This window comes from Macrosteles quadrilineatus, unplaced genomic scaffold (genome assembly GCF_028750875.1).
Source record: "Macrosteles quadrilineatus isolate MER2022 unplaced genomic scaffold, UCM_ALF_1.0 Scaffold_9__3_contigs__length_116548681, whole genome shotgun sequence".
NCBI lineage: Eukaryota > Metazoa > Arthropoda > Insecta > Hemiptera > Cicadellidae > Macrosteles > Macrosteles quadrilineatus.
In genome coordinates, this window is record NW_026542602.1 from 40883449 (window position 1) to 40904531 (window position 21083).

Here is a 21083-nt window from a genome sequence, read left to right on the forward strand (position 1 = left end):
ATGAAGCATTTGGGAACTACTACGTGAAATGGATTTTCTTACGCTAACAACGCATGAAGCTTTTCTAAAGTTCCATTCGTTAGGACATAACTGAAAAGAGTTAGTTTTAATTTTTTGTTATTAGAACCTAACTAAGGTACCAATGAGCATTGAGTAACTATATTGGAGATTGTAGACACTAACTATCCGTTCTCTAACGACTGTAGACTTTAAATTAGTCTAATATTCCTCAAATGTTTCTACCTAAACCAATTTCTTAAATTTATTTATTATTTCCTACAAGCTTTTGAGTTTCAGGTTAATTTTGAAAAAATCTAACGACAAACCGAGCAATGTTTACATCGTACAATGTATCATGCTAGATTATGTCTCGTATGTAAAACCAATATGAAAAAAACGAGAAAAGGTATTCTGTGATTCGTAAACCCACTTTAACGCTGTAAATGCTAATCGGCGGAATTAGTCTAGGTGGTGACTCGGGACAATGCAAAATTAGCTTGAACAATTCGTAATCATTTAAATATGACACTTATAAATCCAATCATTTTTATTCCTCAATGAAATGTACAATATCACTCGATTCTGTCCAGGAATTACAACTCAATTCCTACGTGAGTGCCACAGTGGTAATTTCTACGGCCACTCAAAAAACTAGTTCTAAAAAGAATAATTTTAAATTTAAAAAATTTTAAAACCCATTGTTTGCTTGATTTAGAATGACTAGGTCAGTTTACCTACCCGGCATGCATTGCAGGAAGTCAGCTGTCATCGTCAGTTACGTATGCAGGAGTGTAGTAGATTGCACAGAGCTGCACATAGAGGCAGCAACCGCAAACGAAACTTCAGGCTTGATTGATTGATTACTCTGTGTGACTCGGATAACGCGTTGCGTAATATTTCCCTCATTAGGAACTTTCTAGACCATGCTAATCGTGGAGGCAGTGGACAGATGACCGAATAGTACGTGAAACTTGTGTTAGTTGCATTGGATTTGCTGTTCTCGGTGTGTTTGCGGTTAAAGGATTGGGTTTGTTGGTGGAAAGTTTTCGTTACATGGTTGATAAGTCGATAGGTTATTTTACGTAAATGATGCCATAGTTTAAGTTTGGCTTGGTTAAACATTTAATATTTTTTCAAACAAAACTCTGATTATACAATACCGATAGAGTTTATTTTTATTGTGATCATATTTTTTTTTTATTTCAATCTCAGCCATCAGATGAACTTTTGTTATGTATTACCATAGACAAAAATAATTAAATATAGACTGTCAGCCATATTGGGGTTACAATGGTTACCATAGCTTCTGGCGCACACCACTAGGAGCACCGAGTAGTAATGTATCGCGTACGCCGTAACTAGATGACACTCCCAGCGGTGTGCGCCAGAACCTATGGTAACCGTAGCTGGCGGTCTGTATACAATTTTTTGGTCTATGATATTGCACGGCTTGATTTTAAACTTGCGTGCTACGAGAATTACATAAGGTGAATGTAAAATATTTATTTTAAATAAATGTCTTCTAGAGTTAGGTATGTTAAATTTTGGAAAAGATATGTGTTACAGAAGAAAAGACACGAGACACTAGAACCTTTTTTGTGAAAACAGAATCTTGCATTGTAAAGAGACGACCTTTTGGAGTATACAAAAATTGTTTGGCGAAAAGGCAATCAGGTAAATTATAACTTACTCATATTAATGAACTCCAATTACGTGAGCCATAGAGTAATACGATTAACTAAGCAAACCTCCTTGGCAAAGAGATCAATAAAAACAAATCTATGTATCGTCGTTATACAGTAATAGAATGCCAGTAAAATTAGCCACCACATTTAGGTTGGCAGTCGTTGCAAAAACCAAAGTAGTTTTTGCACACTTATCAATTTAGAAGTCAATGGTATGAGTCATCAGATTATTTAGTGTCTTGCTTGACCTTTCAATCGTAATCAGAGTTCTGAGTTTAATTGAAGACCCAATCTATACAGCGGCCACATATTAGTGTTTTGAACAAATACTTTGAATTATATTAGAGTTGTATGTACAGTACTTTGATGTGGATGATACAGTTGTGTTTATTAACTGGTATAGGGCCTAAATCATCTTCCTAATTTAATTAGGTCTTAGTTGCTTGAGTGTTAAATATATTAGAATTGGATAATGAATAAAACCGGAATATAAGTTGAAGTAAAGCACCAACCCCAGCATCGTCCATAAGCAAAATATTTGAACTCGGGCTACTCGTATTATGCTGAAAACAATTTAATGGTCTCGTTAGAAAATATGTTTAAAACGTTTATACTCATTATTAAATCTTCACTTCATGATGTCAAAAACCAATGCTCGAATGTATCACTAACAGTGATTTGTGGTGTAATTAATTGCATAGCATAAAAAAATGTTTCATCTAAACATAAACAGGTAGATTGTATATTCCGGTTTCCATTTGCAAACAACCTTAACTGGAAAACATCTGTTAAACAAGTCTGTACCACCAAAAAATCAAATATAATTGCACCAAACTTTCAATTGGATTACGTACCTTAAGGCCATGAGAAGTGGCTGGCGATCATCTTCAAAATACTACCAATACAGTAGACAGTAGACACCAGACTAACAGTATGCAGTGTAATCAGATAGTATAAACCCCACACTAGACTGTCAGTTGCGTCCTCTTATCGCTCGTACCACATGGTCAAACGCCCCCTTGTTTGATAACAATGTATCCATGCACATATGACGCAATCAGCTGTTTTATCAACGTTACTTCCAATTACCAGTATAAAACTTTATAGCTTTTATATTTCCCACAATTCGCTTCTGCTTTGCAGTTTACTTGATGATGGGATAAATGGTAACTTGGAAGGTTAGAAATGTTATTGGTTTAACTATTTACCATTTGTGGGCACAGATGGGCCAACTCGACTTTACTAAGATGAAACTGTTCTTTGGAAGAGAGCAAGACATTGCTTACAACAGGAAAAGGATCGACATTTCTGTAAATAGTTTTAGTCTCGTATTATATTTTGAAGAATTACCACTATAGACACTGAGCCACAACTAGTTTAAATTACTATATTGCTGATTATTGTACTCTTCGCTTAATACGTATAAAGCAACGAAAATAATTTATTAGTGTGGTCTAAACATACTCGTAGTCGTACATATTTAAACTTATCTTGTTAGGAATTACTTATGTCTCAGGTGGCGTGCCAGCGGCACGTTAGTAATGACGATATCTCAACTACTGACTATTGTTGATAGCCAATCTCATTGTTGGAAAACAAAGGGTTCTGTGGAAACAATAGACAAAGGACAACGTGGTGGGAATCGCACGTTCGACTCTCAGGCTTTCCTTTCTCATGAGTTGTCATTGGATCTCCGGAGGAAGGACCTGTTCATGTTTATTTTTTATATAGGATGTTGTAAAATCAATTTATATTAGATATGTCAAGTATCCGGCTCGAAGGACCAAAATATATATGATAGCATTGCGCTATGTACAACGAAATACACTCAATGCAAATTCGTGTCTTCAATAATTAACTGCTAAGAATCGCAAGGAACAAGAATAACATACAATTAGGACAATCCTTGAAATTAAACCTACTTTAATAAACCTACTTAAATAAAACATTCTAGTGAACCTTCAGTTACGAATCAGTTGAGTTCAGAACAGTACTTTAATATAAACTATTAATAACGCACTAAGTACTACAAAGATGAAACGAAATAGTGGACATTACAAATCTGGTTACAGTATATTTATCAAAATGGGATATAGTGATACGAAATTGGTATGGTAATGATGTCAAAGACTAATTTAAATTTGTATGCCGGCCATTCAATATTGTTTAACTCCCGATACACAAGAGGTATTTACGAATAATTCACTAAATAAAATACCATACCATGTTTTTTATACTCGAAGCCTTATACAAAACTTATGATCAGCATTGGGCGACATAATGCAAATCAAATCCTTCCTAGAATATTATATCGGTAAATACGCATGTGGCAAAGATTCGCTCTAAACAATTTCCTGCTTTAATATCCTTGCTGAGATATCGGATAGTAAACATCTTAGCATGCAAGTGCACTCTACATAGCGAGGCCACAACAACCCGGTACACCTTGAACTAAGAAGGGAAAGGAGACTTGAACCTTTGCTACGTTTGGTCACGAGCTGGAGTAGATAAAATGTTGAATATATTACATTGCACGTAGTTTTGCAAGGCATTCTTATTATCCCGAGTTGCTGGGTATTCCCAACTCATCTGTTAAAATTCAACCTTCATTCAAGAAGTCTGTACGAGTGGTCGAGTATTGTAGCTTCGAAGTAAGATGCTGAAGGAGTCATTCCTTCATATCGCGTAAAGAATCCAAAGTTCACAATATAAAATTGTCCTAAATAATGTGATGCTTGAAATCCTAAATAATGCCTTTGAAGCCAAATCTATGAAAGCAAACAAGGAAGAAAAGTACAGTCATTCTACCTAACTTCTTGTAGATAGACCTATTATTTATCAAAACGTTTTGAAGACATCATCTTCACTTTTACGTTAATGTCTTGTTAAAAGGAAACTGTCCTTTCACTTCTAAGTAATGGGTTGTTTGGCAGTTAAGGAAGGCGAAGAAGTCCTTCGTCCGTCCTGAAGACCCGCAATGATCTCAATTAGGCTTGTAACTGGGGCTTTCCCCTGCAGCGAAAGTAATCTTCTGTCTGCAGCAATAGATCAGCTGCATTCTACAGCGTCTGCAGACTGTGAAAATTTAATAGTGTGAAACTATCGGATGAGGTATTGACATCAATTTTGGAAAGTTTACCGTGCGGTAAATTATGTCTGTGGTTGATTTTAAACTTTGAAACCGAGCTATATATTCTTCAATCTTTTGTCCAAAGTTGGTTAGGTGATCCTACCTGAAAGCAGGGTCGGACTCCAAATCTCGAAACGTACCTAGTGAACTATTTTACTCAAAGAGATGGAAATGTACTTTAATTTGATGGAAATGTCCGTAATTATCTTTTAAACATCAGGTCTTCATCAACCAACTATGTAGAACTACTGTACTGCGACTTTGACTGGTATTTATATTGAGTATCAGTGTGTAATACATAACTTGGACTTCTTTGGATTAACAAACTTAACGTTTAAATCATTTTGCCAATTTGTTAACTGGGGATAACTTTGTAAATAAGTATTAACATGTTGTGCCTCCTCTACTGTGCTTCCAAGACCCAACATAATAATAATACAGCACATAGGTACTCATTTTATACTCTAGTTCAACACAAGTCATTTTCACTTTTTTTAATATTGTAATTTCACATAATATGATAACACTAAAATAAAATTCCGATGAAAAGACTTATTTATTTTAGCATTTTCCCCCTTTGAATCGACGGATTAAATATTTTGGGCACCAATTTTATACCATGTATTTAAGAGAAAGAAAAGTATATTTTAATAGGAAAGATGATTTCGTGGCTGTAACTCATTGACTCCCAGGACGGAAAAATGGAAAACAGAACATCTAGAAGTATGATATTAAGCTCACCTTTAAGCAACAGGGACTACCTGTTTGTTTTTAAGGATTTGAAAATTGTAATCCAAAATTCAAGCTAATGTAGGTATGGATTTTAAAATGTATTCTTTGTTTAAAGTCCCAGAAAGAATCAGGTGCCTAATCTCTAAACACCCCGCACCAATTATGACAAATATATACAATGCTGAACAAAATATCAATGTCTGGTTACATCTTCTATAATTGGCAACTTCTGGGCTTCCTATTCGACCTCTTGCCCGAGTTGACCCCGAGGTCACCAAGTTACACCAGCATTGCTAATTACTTCCAAATTACTCTCCAAGGCTGTAATTGAGCTCGCTTCGCTCGTGGGCGGCGCATAATGGCTGTCTGGCGCTGAAGGAATGACGGAATTGTAATTTTACACCAGGACTGCGGCAATCGTGGGAGTCTACTGGAGCAGTATACAAAGTATTCATAACAACAACGGTGCCTATAAAAGCTCTTAACCTACCACAACAAACAACAGCAACAACCCGACCAACTACAAAGAACCTATTAACCTAATATGAACTACTATAAGCTAAACCTAAACCCATCGATACCGATCGAACAACCTGTTTCTTTTTTTATTCAACGTAAATCGGATGAACAGTTTGCATGACGGACGCACAGACACATTTCATCATTATACAGGGTGTCACAAAAATCCGTAGCGGGCTATGCAGAACCGGATTCTACATACAAAAATAAGATGAAAATCAAGAATACCGGTAACATTTTCCCCCAAAATTGCTTCGTTAACAAGATATTCGCCAGTTTGTATTTTTCAAATGAATATTTTTATCTTTTGAATTTTCCAACAGATCTTTATGAAACTTTGTATATAAGGTAGAATAGACCAATGTGAGAAAAATATTATGTTGATCCAATACAATGTCAAAATTACAGCAGTTTTAATTTAAAACATTCAAATTACTAAAGAATTGGTTAACAAAGCGATTTTTGGAAAAAATGTTATTCTTGATTTTCATCTTTTTTTTGTATGTAGAATCCGCTTCTGCATAGCCCGCTACGGAAATTTTGTGACACCCTGTATACGATAGAAGACAATGTATATCATAAACCCGTACACCCTAAAAATAATCTCAAAGAGCAGTTAACTGATAATGCATTATTTTAAATACTGTAATTTAACATGAAAGGTACCTAAAATCACAATATTGTTTTATTGGATACTTCTAACACAACTCTTAACAACTTGCTTCTAAATTTTAGTGTAGTGTAATTTTAAGAGTTTCAATTTACAATCCATCTACAAAGTAGTAGTTCTACTAGTAACTGCGTAATTTAGAAGCATAAACTAATATTATAACTGCACAGTGTTAAACTGATGGTGTTTTAGCTCCTCGACAAAATTTGGACTTGACAGTAAATAATTAATTGTACACCATTGTCCTGTATACCGTAGGAACACCGAAGGCCACAGGGGCGGAGCCCTGTGTGCTCTGGTGGAATTCCTCCTTTCGCGTGCCTCTAGGTTTTAGGATTTAAAAGACAAATTAGGAATGAATTGTGCCATTAATTATAATGTCTACATTACGGTATTTATTTTTAGCCAACAATCAAACCTTATTTTATCATTTATCAGTAGTTAGGTTTTATTTACTCCAACGAAACAAGAGTAAATGAGTTAAAGATGGTTGAAATGATATTATTACGTAGTGTAGTATCGTCGTGCATTTGATTTTGTTTTAATAAAACTGCAACGAATGTTTTAAACAATAACAAAATGATCATTGTTCTAGTGTTCAATAAGATATTTACTACTCTATTGCAAAATATCCTGAGTTAATGCACTAAACTACTTTGTTCGTAAACAGATATCGTAACAAATATTATAAAGAATTTTCCATTATTGTTTTAAACATCAAAGTCTGAAAAAAATGGTTCACCTTACAAGTAAATGTCCATTAGTAAGTTTCCAACAATTACTCATCCTACAGTCAAACTCATGTAAAATGTACTATAAAATCCTATCATTAATTAATACGTCAATTAAGTGCCGAATTGAAAAAAAAACATCTAGTATCAAAGACATTATCCATTTAAAACAACGGAGACTCTTTAAGTAGTATTTTCTTGCAAGGCTTCACACGGTTCAGTTGAAGAATAGAACCAATGGATCAGGAATTGTGGGTCGTCCAACAGTACCTTGATCCATCATTAGTTACGTATTGGACTAAAATCTTGACCTAGTAAATAATTTTAAATATTTTATTCATCTTCATAAAGTAAATACTCTTCCATCGCACATCGATACTGTTTCACATTTCCATCTAGAAGCTATCAATAAATCAGGAACATGAGTTTAGACATCTACAACACAAAATTCTGGATATACAAGTAATGAAGCCAGTTTTGGGCATAATTGACCTGTTTTACTCAGACGCAAAGACACAAAGTAAACAATTAATTGACAAATTATTGTAGTCTACGATCACGTCAGTCTACGAATCACAATTAGAACAAAAACCGCAGAGAAACCTACCAAAGTACCATAGTTTTCAACATGAATTACCAAAGTACCATAATTTTTCTCTTGCAACTGTAAGTTGGCGAACCTGGTGATCAGACACGCTGGGAGTGAAAGTCAGCTGAGAAGGACATTGTTGTGCAGAAACATTGCTGCCAACATGAGAACCTAAATCCGGGTTACAGCCTCAGCACGAGTTTAGGAGTGAAGGATCGAGTAAACTTTGACATGAGGAAATTGACTGTTACTAAATTATCTCTTATTTCATTTACTTTGGGCATTTTTTACTAAGGAAAGGTTTGTTAAGAAATCACAAGAACCTAACCTTGTTTATCACAGACTGATTGTTTTGTATAATTTGACAGCTCTATTCCATCCATTGTATTAATTTATTTTTCGCTGTCTAAGACTATTTATTACATCAAATAATGTATTTATCATCGTACGTATGCAAAATTCTTTACCTAATGATAGGGCGTTTATGTTATTTCAGGGAATATTGCGTACTTTTTCCATTGCGATCAGCAAAAAGTGTTAAAAAATTTGAAATACCGTTTTCAAGCATTAATGTGTCGGAAAATCAAAAACTATTGCACAAAACCGGACGCCAGTGACACACGTTACATCATATCGGCGCAGGAAGCTATCGTACACGAGCGAGGTCAAAACAAAAGTCAGGAAGTTGTCCAACCAGAGAGAGGAGGACCAAAGATGACTGGCATTTCGCCTAACAGCTGAAACTGTATGGCAAGTTACGTCTTCAATTATGCAGATAAGCTAGAATTTTCTGGAATAGTCTATGCTCCCAAAGATTATGAGTAGGTTAAAACAACTATATAAACAGCTCGGTAGTTCTTTACATCGTTGGGTTAAAAAGATCAGTTTTCGACCGAACCGAGCCGTACTCTATCCAATGTACATTACTTTAATCAACATAGCATGAAACAATCACCATGCATTTTTAATATTCAAGTTAAGATAGCTCACAATTTGCACACTAAGATTCTTAAAGTAATATTGTAAAAAGTTCACATAATTATAAACCTTTCAGAAAACTAGCCATATACAGCTAAATAGCTTGTACTGTTTATATACGAAGGCTTTCGGCGTGAATAGTCCTAAAAACATTACCCTAAGACATCTGAGGGTCAATGATTCTTGCCAGAATATAGTGATAGTGACATTTAAAAATAAGATCAAGAGGATAACCTCAAATTTAAATCACTAACTTCGTTAAATCACAACTGCAACCCAGCTGGCCAATTTTCTTCATTTGTAAAAATTGGCTTAGTTCAAAAATGCTTTAGACTGCAGTGACTACAGGTTATATATTACAAAATGTTCCGCAAACATATTGTAAATGTCCCAACAGTAATCAACAACATCTATGACCCTACGACGTGATCATTTGTCATGAAGTCATTGTACGATTACATTGCACTATTGCACTTTGCAAGGGGCGGCGACTGTGGCGCAACCTAGTATTTTGCATGTGAAACAGTCACGTATCCTGGTGTAAAGTGTGCGACAAAAGACCAATACAGCGCATTGAAGACCTTAGGACCCGGTGTGTATAATGTCCTGTCACTGACACACTACGACAGTTGTGTCAATCGTCCATATCCGCCCACTTCTGGTTACTACTTGCACAGAACCAGCTGTCATCATACAACAACAAACAATACCGGTACCGACCTGTCTTTACAGCCCCTTCAACCGTGAGACTCTAGTAAATCAATTTAAATTTGGTTATCCTAAAGCTGGCGATGTAGAGTACTTACTTATAAACATGACCTTCAATTCCCGAGGTACGAAACTTATTGAGTTAACTATATACAGTATATAAAACATTTTCGTAAAGTAATAACGAGTCATGATAAAATGCAAAGCAAATCAAGAAAATCTTAATAATAAATTTAGAAATCAAAACCTTAGGGTTGTTTAAATCCTTTAAACCCTTTAAGAGGGCAGAAGTTTTGGCTGTACTACATTTTTTTTAAATTTTTATTCAGGCTTAAAACTTTACTGAGTGGTATTACTCAAATTTATCTTTGGTAAATTTTCTACTTATGTTCAATACTAATTATAAAGTGGGCTAATTACTGGATGGCTTGATTTGTGTTAAGCAATTCAAATTAAATTGTATCTTGAAAAATAGCTCATCATCAAACAAATTATATAGTATATGGCATATGTGAGACGTATGTATTGATCTACTGAGCGCGCAGGAGCGTATATATGCAGAGGCCCACACGCATATGCGGCGGGACAGACGTATATATTGATCGTTGCCGTCCCATCCGCATCATCTACTTGCTAAGGAAAACTATACGTTAACTATTCTTACTTTAAAATTTATTCCAAGATTTGTCCTCTATGCTCATAAGGTTTTGAGTTAATTTATAAGGAAGCCAGTTGTTTAAACAAGATTAAAGATTCTAAAGACGGATTTGTTATTACTAGCACAAAATAAATATTAGACACTTTATTCTGTGCCATTAGGTTAAAATTGTTTGAAACTCTTTAATCAAATTAGTGGCAAAAGTTGGATACTAGTTGTAAAACATTTACTTGATGATTTACAGCATATTTTGACGATCAATTAAAAGTTACCACAACAATATCCATATAAATCCCAAAGTACCCATGGACTTTTGAGAAAACTACAAGTCACACCGCCATAAACCATATACTTAAAATGTTCGATGACGAGAAACTATCCATTATCCACTATCCATTATATCATAAATTGGCCTTTAAGGTCGTAATTCCTTTCTAAAGTGAACTTTCCATAATTTTAAAAATACCTCAGCTCTATTTATGTTTATGTTTTTAATTCAATTTATTACCTTATTAAAAATATCTGTAGGCCTACTTATTTGTATGTTATTTATTTAATTTATTACCTTATTAAAATCAGGGGTGATTATTTGTTTGTAGTACTGTATTAAGTTTTTTTTACGGCTTAACTTAACCAATCTATAGTTCTATTAATACTTGTGAAGTCAAACGGGGTGAAGCAAGGCCCCACTATTTCTAGTGGTGCCTTGGGTGAAGCCCGTGGGTAAAAGCTAGTTAAATTAGTATTAACATAGATAATAGGAGTTAATCTATGGTAACAATGCATTAGTGCAAAGTGCAACGACAATTTTAACTATACCCACAGATTTCGTTTCTCTGTAAATGATTTTGTTCTTGCGTTTCACTTGAAACATTTCTACTCGCCGATCGTTTTAAATTCACACCTATTTTCAGATTGGGTTAATGAACGACCTTTACAATGTCAAATTATTCCATGTCTATTTGTAGATAGCTACGTTTTCAATATTATAACAGTGACAAGATATTCAATGAGGTTTATTTACTTTGGGGCACTAGTAGGCTAATCTTCAGAATTCTTTGGGGCACCAGACACAAGAATTTAAACGTTGTTTAGCTATTTTACGAAAGATACATTAGCTTTTGTGTCATTACTTGTACCTTAGAACCAGAAGATACCACATTCATTGACAGTATTTCCCATCTTAACACGTTCGCGGCGGCACGTCAAATGGCGGGCGTATCCCAGGTGCGGCGCAGCCCTCAGCATCGAACAAACCCGATTGCCGCGTGTGATTGGCTTTCCAATTTCGGTCTGACAAATAGCAAATAACGTGCGAGGATGTCCTGCTTTACAACGAGAGTCCACGTAGTTCGCTTAACACCAACAGATAGCAGCACTGCTTGTAATGTAGCCGGTCCCATTGGAATTGTATTGCCAAATGGAGGGAAAAAGACGGGACAATAGTAGAATTTTGAGATTGCCAGACGGGGATTTTACGGGGAAATTTACTACCAACCTACACCACAACAAAATACAGTATACTATTGAGCAGTGCTGTGCGAGATTTCAAGTTTCTAGCTCTAATCCTGGCTTAAAAATAAATCATTTCGTACTGCATTGCAGCTTGGGAGCGATCGCACCCACCAGGATGGCATTAGGGTTCCGTACGGGAGCGATCGCTCCCATGCCGCCGCGAACGTGTTAAGAGTCTCCCACTATGTATATTGTGTAGGCTCAATTTGGTTTTTATAACCCCAATGCGTCCCAATAAGTTAATATGCTAGAATTGATTAAAATAGAAACATTTTAGTTTTTAGTAAAAGTTATATTGATAGAAGATTCGTTTGGGACTTCCTTCCCTGCATTTATCTACCTCATTATAGTTTGAAAACATCACTATAACGTATGCATATAGCCGTATGCATAAGGCACATAGCCAGGTATCATTTTCGTATTTGATAATATATTATTATGTTATTTTGCTTTAATCTAATTGATCCGTCTCTACTACAACATTTTTACCCCATGAACCATCATTGGTTGAATTTAGTTCATATCCTCAACACTATAATATATGGGAGCTCCAAAACAAATGTTGAGACTCAATATTGCCAACTGATCAAGGCCTTGTGTTAGAGAGTAAGATTTCCCGCAGGAATCGAAGTGTCGTGTTTTGCTGCTCAGGTTCAGAGGTGGATAAACTAATTTAATTATTTGAAAATGAACTGGAATTATGATAATGTGCATAGGCCTAATATGTTATCGATGCTTAAATGTCAATATAGGTTTCGTTTAAGAATCTAAGCAAATATGTCAACCCTCATTGAAAAGGGAATTTTCAGGACCAAAGCTATGAATTATAGTCTGTAAAATATAAGCTGTCTCCTAATCCTCCGTCTACCTGGGACTGACCCTGTCCTTAAACCATCGGCCAGTCCTCAGTTGGAAGACATGAGACAGGCTCCATCTTACAGACTATAGAACACTAGTTCCGACAGGGTTTGGTTTTACAGCCCAGAAGTATCTAAAATGTGTGGCATGTAGACGGTCCACGACCTCCAGGACAGGTTGAGTCAACTTCCGGTGTCCTGACACCTCTAGGGTCGTCACGGTGCTGACGTCATGCCTCGTCGCGTCATATAACGCCTCTATGACGTGGGTCTGCCAGGTCGCAATTCACAATGGAAGCGTTATTCGACTACTTTCCGACTATAGCTGGTGTTTTGTGTGCCCCCGTGTTTAACATATTCCACTTTCAGTTATATTGCTCGTCTAGAAACCAGAAGGTCACCGGTTCAATCCATGAAGACGGCAGTAACTTTTGATGGATTGAAACTTGACCTTCACCTTGGTCCTGACTAAACCAGCTGATCTTGCTTAGTGACAAAGATGTCTTCTCATTCATTCAACGCTCATCCTTTGCTCATCGTTGTCTTAAAACATCCTGGTTTAGGTTATGTCAGTGTCATGAATGGAATGACATTGAAATGTTTCATATTGTTAAACTGTTTAGTGAAAAGGAAAATATCTTATTTTACCCTGCTCTGTTTCAGGACCAACGCTGTTGTGTGTATGCTAAAATGTGGCAAAAGAAGCTTAATCAATAATCAGTATATTCCTCAAATTGGTTTTTGGGCAACGTAATTTTTCTTACAGTATTATAATTTTACCCTACACTGTTGTACGTCTACTAGATCCAACTTTGGGAAACGAAAATTGATGATAGGTGTATTTCTTAATTTTAAAAAATCTAAATTGGTGCGTTCAAATTAACCGGGAAGTAAAAAAAATGTGCATTTTACCCTGCAACAATGTATAACCCTCCTCGAAGGCAAACAATTCCCTTGGTGTTGAAACATGTTCGTTCTAGGGTTCTAGGTTCACTTTGTACCGGAGATGGTTGCGAACACTATCACAATCTGAAATAAATATCTCGACCACTCGCAACCGTTGTAAACAGCTTGATAAGAGGATTTACTTTAAGGAACAAAATACCAATCCAAATGAAGATTACAATCGCGCCGACAACAGATTACCTTAACTTTCACAGTATAAAAGGTGATGATTCCACTCAATGTCAATCAGTCACTCTTATCCATCCAGACATTTCATCTTAAATATTTTTAACAAGTTCAACGAGAAAACAAAGGCATTTTAGAATTCTTCAAACATCGGTTAAAATTTAAAGCTAAAATACATAGGCCTACGTGCATCGTACAACCTATGCTGACGTTTCAATGTAAAACCATGGATAAAACATTTTTCCTTAACTAATTACATTAGGCTGTTTCACATTTTTAGATTTCCATAATCAATTAATCATCTTCTAATATGTAAAATTCTCGTGTCACAGTGTTTGTCTGCAAACTCCTCCGGAACGACTTCACCGATCGTTATGAAATTTGGTGTGTAAATTCTGTAGGTATGCGAATCGGACGTAAACTATTTCCCGTTTCGAAATTCTTAAAAGGGCTCCGCCCCAGTGGCTCTGGAGTTTCCCATGTTAACCTTATGAGAAATGGAATTAATGAATCTTAACAGCTGTTTCAATTAAACAATTTGGTTCTGTTCTATGATGTTCAATAGCATTAAAGTTACAAGGATTACCAACAGGGTGCAGCACTATTATTTCTTTTACATTTATGACAACAGCTAATTTGCAACCAAAAGGTGAGTGAGCGTAGCGAACGAACTTCAACCTGGAGGCGAGTGAGCGCAGCGAACGAGCTAACCTGAAGGCAAGTGAGCGCAGCGAACGAGCTCCAACCTAAAGGTGAGTGAGCGTAGCGAACGAGCTCCAACCCAAAGGTGAGTGAGCGTAGCGAACGAATTTCAACCAGGACGTGATTTGCTTATTTCTTTTCCATCGGTCTGTCTTAGGGGAAACCTATAACTTAGGCGATACGAAGTTCGCCAGGTCAGCTAGTATATATATATATATTTATATAAATAGTTTACCGACGAATAGTTATGAGTAATATAGTAATATTTAGTCAATGATAACAAACTATGTTTAAGAATGGTTTAAGCTTACCTTCGACAGCGTCAAGGAAGATTATAATTCCAAGCCTTTGATCGCTCGACCACCTGGAAAAAATCAAGCTGATTAAAGAATGAATAGCTAAAACTGTTACTGAAACCTATTCAAAAGCATGGTAGCTGTCAGCCCTGAAGGTGGGTCTTAATAACACAAAGAAGTTGTGCACCTAAAAACTTCAAACTAGCGTTAAATATAAAACAAAAAAACTAAATGTCTGTGACTAAACTATTAACTGAAATAAAACCAGTACAAAATAAAAGTGACGTTACTAAAACAATATCAAGTACTGTACTTTCTATCTGAAAATAAAGTTGACTTAAAAAAAAAACCAACCAACCAACAGCATATACGAATTACAACAGTCATAAATTTACAGCCTAATCTGCTTAGTAATATAACATATACGAGTTTGTAATAATATGTAACAAAAATTATATTTAGTAACATTTATATTTATAAAGATTCACAAGCTTGGACAACTAAAATTTCAAAACTAAAAAAACGTCGCCATTATATATATTGTGTCCCATAGAATTGGTTTTAATATTACAAAGTAAACATTAGTATATAAAAATACCTTTCCACGGCAGGAACCCATCGGGTACTCGCTGGGCGTATGGCGTGTAGGCTTCAGCTTACAATCAATAAATACGCCGGGTATATATCCGCCCTTCCATACGCCGAGCCCCCACCCACTGCAGCTGCATTTTATCACGATTATGTTTTAAGGTAGTTTAAGAACATCTAAAATTTCGTCAGTTTTGCTTAGTAGGTTGTGTAAACTCTAATAATAATTAGATAACTGGAACTGGGTACACTGAATTAGCTTAGCTTTCAGAAGAACTTAGCTTAGCCCAATCAAAACTAACTTCTTCCCCTGATATATGCCTAATGTGTTTTCATTGTTGTTTTCTTCTTGATATTCTTTTAAAGGACTCATTACTATATTGGTATGAAACACATCTGAATGAAAAATAACCAGACATTTTGTAGAAAAACAATTCTCAGGCCTGGGATAGTTATCAAGTGTAATTATTAGTTAAGTGTAATTATTGAAAGTTTATACTGTACCCATGTAGCACAGATGGTTGGGCCAACGTTGGCCAACTGTGGGACAGTTGGTCGATGGTTGGTTGGAGCTTCCACAACCAACCAACCGTTGTCCAACTGTATATCTCGTAGTTGGGCCAACCAATATTTACAACTGTGGACCAACATCGGTTCATTGTTAATGAAATACATTAATATGCATTGTTGGGTATCATAAATCAAGCCAACCGTTGTCCAACCGTTTTTCACTCCGTTGGACCAACAAAAGATACTTTTGTTGGACCAACGATGGTCCATAGTTGAGTTTACACGACTTTCATTCTCTGGGTCTAGCTTTCACAACATAATTATAATAAAATATCTGGTTTTACAATACCTTTATCAGTTCCAAAAGTTTCCAAAAGTTTTTGGAACTGATAAAGGTATTGTAAAACCAGATATTTTATATATTACAGTTCCGGGGCTACAACGATGAATTTTAATAATTATAATAATGCAAATATTTTTTAAATTAATATTCTTTAACTTATTTGCAACAATTTAAGGGGAAAGAGTAATTAATCATATAACAGTCAATTATAATAGCATTAATAATCTAACGGTAATTAATTAATCTATTTTCAAATACCAGTATCCTCTCTAACTCCAAAAAAAAAAACTACTTATGATGCCTTAACAGAATCATATTATACTGTGTAGTATCAAAAATGTTTGAAGTATTGCGACCATTGCAACTGTCGGCTACTCTTTCACCACTTGAAAACTCTCTGTATCAACAATCACAGATAGCTCAGTGGTAAGGTAAGAGGCTCATTAGTCGAAGGACCCGGGTTCGAGACCCGTCTGGTCCAAAAAATTTTGTTCCAGCTTTTTTTCAAAATTTGTTTTTATGAACTATTTAATCAATTTACTCAACTAATAATTATGCTTTTCGTACTAAATCTTTATTATTTTGTGTGAAATAATTTTGGTTGGGCCATTGTTGGACAAAGGTTGGCTGGAAAACAGTTTAAAGAGGTGACATTTCTACCGTTGGCCAACTGTGTGGCTCCACAATTTACCAACGTTGGCCCAACCATCTGTGCTACATGGGTAGCCATAAGGGGGTGGAAACAAAGTGTCGAAACTATGAAGAACGCTGACTTTAATCACAGAAAATATACTACTATAAACCTTTAATACATAATAACTACAGTCTGGTATGCAATATGCATGATAACACATCCCCAATATGACAGTCATAACCTACGATGAATATGCCTACAATGGTATACTCTGTAGGACAACAGGCAAAAAAACACGTAAAATTGGTCTTGGTTTATTTTCTCCCCAAAGGCATTTTTCAAAATTCAAACCGAACGACCCAAACTCTGGTATCTTAAATAAACATGAAACCGTTAGAAAAATTAAATATTTTGGAAAGCCCAATAGCAATCTACCTACGGACCAACGGACCCAATGAAAGCCTAATGACAATCTCCCTACGGACCCAATGAAAGCCCAATGGCAATTTCGGATACGAACATAACTACTCTGCCATCGTTATATGAATAACTCACCTATTTTCGTAAGAGCGTCAATATATGCACTGGAAACAACAAAAACTAACGTTTGCGAGGAATTGCCCAGCAATCTTACTCGCCCTTGCGTCACAACCGTGGGAGTAAAATGTTCTTCAGCGACAACCAAAAACACCAAAGTAACTAGAGTTCACATGGAAATAATTCACAACAGTCTTTTCAACATACCTCCTTGTACGCGTACAGAAAAACCAGCAATTGACTTGCTCCGCTCAGTGGGTAGACTTGCGCGTTCAATTGACAAAAGCCGTGTCAAATCTGAAATCTCTACGTTGAAAACAAACCATCAAAAGTCAAGAAGAGCGAAGAACAGACGATACAGGTTTGTAGCCAACACTGTTGTGTCGATAAAGTATTCAAGCGAGGTGACATTTGGCATGCAATATTAATTGGGTAGTTAGAGCAAATTACCACCAGACACGAAACGAGTACTTTGGAATATTAAAAACAAATTTCGATCATGTTATGTCAGTGCAATGTTTATGAGGGGAAAATATATTGAAATGGTAGAAATACCTGATTTAGTAATCGTTAATATTTCTTACAACTAGTTTCGAGCATGTGGCGAGTTGGTGACATCTTCAGGCTGGTACAAGAACATACGTAAACCCTCGATAACAAGACTCCCATGGGGATTAAAAAAGACTTGTTATCAAGGTTGGCTCATCTTCGAGGTTTGCAATAACATGTGATTTGAGGTAAGATAAATTCACGGGGATTTGAAAATGACACTTGTGATCAAGAGTGACTTGTTATTGAGGGTCTTACGGAGGCTCCACTGTATTGTAATCATCGTCAAAACTTTATGCCAGAGTCTACTAGACTAGTTGTAGTTGCTGTCTGTACAGGTAGTTGCCATCAGTCATCTGTCATCATTCAGCAATCATCAACCCCTGTCCTGATGACCTGATGATGACGGTGACATCGGGCGACCGCCGAAACTCGCAAGCAATACATTCACTGGCTGACTCATACGATATCGAATGTCACTCACTAACTTAGACATCAAGCGGCTACAATATACCAACCAAGCATTGTACTATAATTTAAATATCCGTCTTCAAGTGGTACGTGTCAATTCAAGTTTCAAAAAGATTTGCAGAAACATCGGCACCCAAATGTATTTACAAAGCTAATTTATCTGTAGCCCAAGTTAGCGTTATGACACATGGCTTGTGGAGTTGAGCTGATCCAACTGGTGGTAGAATACGTAAAGGACAATCATTCACGTTGATTCAGATTCATCCCCACAAAGACTCGGTCTTGGACCTGACCTCACTTGACTTGCCAGAAGCCCTCACGGCTCATGCGTCACTTTCTCATTTTAAATTGAAGTTAACTCCTTGTGGCGATGTTTTAAACAATACCCCCTTGGTGGTTCCTAAATTTGTTGACGTTAACCTTTTCTCTATAGAAACCATCAATGGTTATTATGAATGTTTCGAGACCTGTACTAAACACTTTCCAAATCCTGCCTGACGCAGTCTTCAAGAAGTTCCTATTCATAAATTGGAGCTGTCTTCAGGGAATCTAAAGACATAGACCTGCGAATTTGTATTTTAAAAGAATAACGTTAGTCACAATTATACCATAGATAAAACATAAACATACTAAGGGAATATATGTTTTAAGGGACTATGATTTATCTATGGTTTTATCTATGATGGTACCTAAATCTCAAAGTAATAAAGTATACAGAACAAAACAATATATATTGATATTTTAGTACCGTACGTTTTAATACAAATTCAGTACCTGTTATAGCACTTGTCTTGGAAAGGGGGTGACACTTTTGTATCACCATAAACCACCAAACATTTGTTTCTGCAGTCAGGTTGAAAGTAGCTTTCATGCGATATCGTCTCAAAAGGCGACCTACATAGGGAAAACACACAACAATCAGTCAGTACTAAATTGGCCATTGTCACCGTTCTACTGACAGAAAGACAGTGAAAGCTAACTGCCGAAACGTACATTGACGTCCTGCGTACAGACAGAACAGAACGAGGCCACTGACTTTGCTGTACAGAACTAAAGAAGCAGAAGTAGCTGTACTGCTTCGTGAGCATTGGGCGTGAAGAAGCCGGTGTCGGGTGTAGGGGAAGACATGGGCTTTGGAAATTATTTTTGAAATAAAACGGTTTAAAAAAATATGAGAGATCTTTTTGGTATCAAGGCCATATGAAAAAGTAAATTTAAGTTACCGTATGTAAACAAATTATCTTATCAACATCGATTGATCGATTAAATCGCAGTTTCTAAATGGCGACGGTGAAAATGTCTTTCAAAATCCAACCAGATTGTGTGTAATATATGACAATTGATATCGAAAATTAATAAGCCATGTTAACAAGAAGAACCCAAAAATAATATTCATTTTTACAATATGATGAATAACTGATTAACAATGAAATGTTATTTATTGTTGATGTTTTTATTTATACCATATGGTACAATTAAAATCATTATGATATATAATCATCAAACCGGATAGAAATCTATATAGTTTGATATATATCGTTATTCGTACATTAATAAATCGTAGGCTCTTAACGGAACTGCAGCCACTAAACGGAACTCTCTTTACAAAATGTTTTAAAATCGCACATCTTATCCCTATAGAATAATATAACATGCAATGATGCAGATTAATTATAACACACAAATGATTGAATCCATAAAAACCGCATTACATTAATACTGTTAAGGGAAATCGAAAGTTCTCCTCCAACCAATTAATTATGCCAACCAATAACTTAATGCGGCTTTTACTCCTTAGATTAATTACACTGAATACTTAACGTACCAATTGTTTCCGTTGGACATGCGTGTTATGTAAATACCTGCGACACATGCAAAGTACGGCCGCTAATAAATTACGTAGAAATTATCACGTTGTTGACAAACTATAAGTCCATTAACAGCTCCACTTGTAATCCGAACTTCAAACATCAACTAACAATGAAGAAGACATTAATCAACATTCATGTCAATGCTCCTGATACCCTCGAAATACAACACAGTGGGTCTAGAATGACCTGTATTAAGTAAACGTTATCTTAAACTTTAAAACTTAAATCTACGTGAGTTAAATAAGATCCTACTCTACTTGTCAAACCAAAGTTCCATTTGTTTATTTTGTTTAAACTACTACAAGTTCAGTTAACCTCAAACTTCAACTACAAAAGAAATAATTAAAATCTATTCATGAAAAAACACGGCCAAAATGCAGTTATTCTAATCGATCTTTGTTCGCTATGAATAATTTACCACTAAAATTACGTTTTAAACTCGTGATCTATTTACTATATGCGGGTTACTTTAAAAGTGAAGTCGATAGGTAGCACAATTGCCAATGGTGGGAACACAGGTAGTAATCAGGTCACGGCTGTTAAATGCAAGCAAAAATAATCGCAGAAAACAAAAAAACAAGCCAACAACAAAAAAACATAAAAACAAAAACTATATGTAATCAAACCTGTCCCAATTTTCTACACATTGAGAGCAACACATAACAAAGAAGCCAGGCGA

The 21083-nt window shown here is 35.8% G+C and overlaps 1 protein-coding gene across 6 annotated transcripts in view; it reads right to left on the reverse strand.

The window, feature by feature from the left end:
* LOC129002460 (proteoglycan 4) overlaps positions 1-21083 on the reverse strand; it is a 42204-nt gene that overhangs the window by 20910 nt on the left and 211 nt on the right. For 2 of the 6 annotated variants that reach the window (XM_054430287.1, XM_054430282.1), the window contains exon 2: positions 14917-14969. The gene's annotated coding sequence lies outside the window, so the exon portion shown is untranslated. Of the gene's footprint in view, positions 1-2539; positions 2580-14916; positions 14970-15499; positions 15519-17531; positions 17659-17720; positions 17743-21083 lie in introns of those variants that run through there. The other 4 variants (XM_054430285.1, XM_054430283.1, XM_054430284.1 and 1 more) reach the window with 4 other exon arrangements.